The following is a 2,144-nucleotide window of genomic DNA, read 5'->3' on the forward strand; positions in this document are numbered from 1 at the left end:
TCAACGGTGAATTGAAGGAGGATCTGAATCAGCACATTGCAAATTTCCTGGAAATTTGCGACACCTTCTAGTCAAATAGAGTGTCGGATGATGCTATTAGGCTGCGTTTATTCCCATTTTCATTGGGAGATAAAGCAAAAGGGTGGTTAATGGCATTACCACCGGGAACAATAACAACATGGAATGATCTGGCACAAAAATTCCTGACCAAGTTCTTTCCTCTAGCGAAGTCAGCGAAATTGAGAAATGATATCACATCATTTCTCCAAGATGATGCCAAGTCGTTGTACGAGGCTTGGGAGAGATACAAGGAATTAATGAGGAAGTGCCCACATCATGGTTTGCCAGTTTGGCTTCAAGTCCAAACATTCTATAATGGTTTGATGGGTAATGTGCAAACCATGGTTGATGCAGCTTCAGGAGGGGCCTTGCAGAATAAGACACCTGAGGAGGCGTATGAGTTGCTTGAGGTTTTGGCAAGCAACAACTATCAAAGACCGAATGAGAGAGCAACAACGAGGAAATCTTCGGGTCTTCATGAAGTAGATGCTTTCACAGCCATCTCAGCCCAACTCACTGCACTTCAAAAATAGTTGCGAACTATGCAGGTAAATTCTATACAAGCACCTCAACTAACATGTGAATTTTGTGCAGGAAACCATGTGAGCAGCGNGTTTTGTTTTCTTTTTCATTAAAATTTGCTCCCACCAATCCAAAGAATTCGATTACTTCAACTTGATAACGTTAGGAAACTTAGTGCTTTGCTACAGTCCTCGTGGGAACGATATCCTACCCATCACTTTATTACTTGAGCGACTAGTGCACTTGCTAGTTTTGCATGTTATAATAAACAAGCATCAATCCCCTACTAATGTGACCACGAAGTAGCGACACTTTACCAAGTCACAGACCTAGTGCAACTCCATCAGATCATTGAAAGTGTCGAGGTGGGATCTAGGGTCTGCTTTCCCATTGAACTTACCTGCTAGCACCCTAAATCCCTGGGGAAGCAGGGCCTAGCAAACTTCCTCTATGAAGGGAGAGCTCACTACTTCTTCCGCCACATTGTTTTGGCGGGCTATTAGATCGTCAAGCATTTTTTGCACCCAATCTAAGTCTTTGTTGTGATTCCCCTGATTAGCTCTGTTCAGCCTTACCTGGAGCAAGTTTGTTCTTAAATCTATTGCTTGTGAACCCCTTCTATTATGCGCATTGATGCACGAAGTTGAGTCATGATGGCTAGGCTAGTAGGTGTTATCATGCTTGTTGGTGTGTTGCTAACAATGTTGGTTATAACCAGAACATTGGTCATTGCCAGATTGGCACACATGACTCGTCTCACAAGCTTGTGAAGATCGAGCTTGCCTTAGGCATGGGTAAAAGTCAGCATGCTGACGTCGGGGATATCATCGAGTAAATCCAACGCCTCGTGGGCGACTATTACCTTTGCTTTCCCCTATTGGTTGTTTTCTTGGTCGCCTCTTAGGGTTAGTTTGCCCGCGAGACTCACTGTCGGTCACCCCTTGGTGTCGATGAGCTAGACTGGTCGTCGGTCGAGTTCTAACCTGTTGGGGTGATATCGATGAAGCATGACAGGTCAAGTTTTTGTGTAGTTGGTTGCTGATTTCTCAGCCTAATCACGTTCTGTTGAACCACCTGTGCAACCATTGTTCTCATTATTTCCACTACTTGGCTGTTCTCAAGGTTTGACGTCCCTACTCTCTAGTTATTTGCGGTTTGTTGAATCAGCGGCACTAGTGGTCGACACCCAGTGACGTCTTATTGCATCTCTTGGTGGGTGGTCTTTACATTATCGTGGTTTTCGGTGGCGGTTTTCGATCTTGTACACACCATTGTGAGCTTGAAGTGATCGAGTCACTGGGATTGCTTGTCGGAATTTCTTGGATTTTGGCAGAGGCCCTCCTTTGTAATACTTTCTCTCTCTAGCTAGTATACTCGTAAAATAATAGTAAAACTCATTAGATATATATAAGAAAATATACATGTAGATGAGTATAAAATAATGAGCCCATATCTAATTTTCTTTATATACAAATCTTTACATAATATAATACAGTCACAAAACAAGAAGTCGACAGTGTTGTCAAACCCTTCCGCTTCTTGAAATTCCAAGTGACCGTATC

The 2,144-nt window shown here is 43.0% G+C and overlaps 1 non-coding gene across 1 annotated transcript; it reads right to left on the reverse strand.

Annotated features, from left to right (window-relative positions):
* Positions 1 to 236: 236 nt before the first annotated feature.
* On the reverse strand, positions 237 to 343 carry LOC116124219. The gene has a single exon (XR_004127181.1). It is a non-coding gene; the product is annotated as a small nucleolar RNA R71 (small nucleolar RNA).
* Between the last annotated feature and the right edge of the window lie 1,801 nt (positions 344 to 2,144).

Source organism: Pistacia vera, unplaced genomic scaffold (genome assembly GCF_008641045.1).
Source record: "Pistacia vera cultivar Batoury unplaced genomic scaffold, PisVer_v2 Contig150, whole genome shotgun sequence".
NCBI lineage: Eukaryota > Viridiplantae > Streptophyta > Magnoliopsida > Sapindales > Anacardiaceae > Pistacia > Pistacia vera.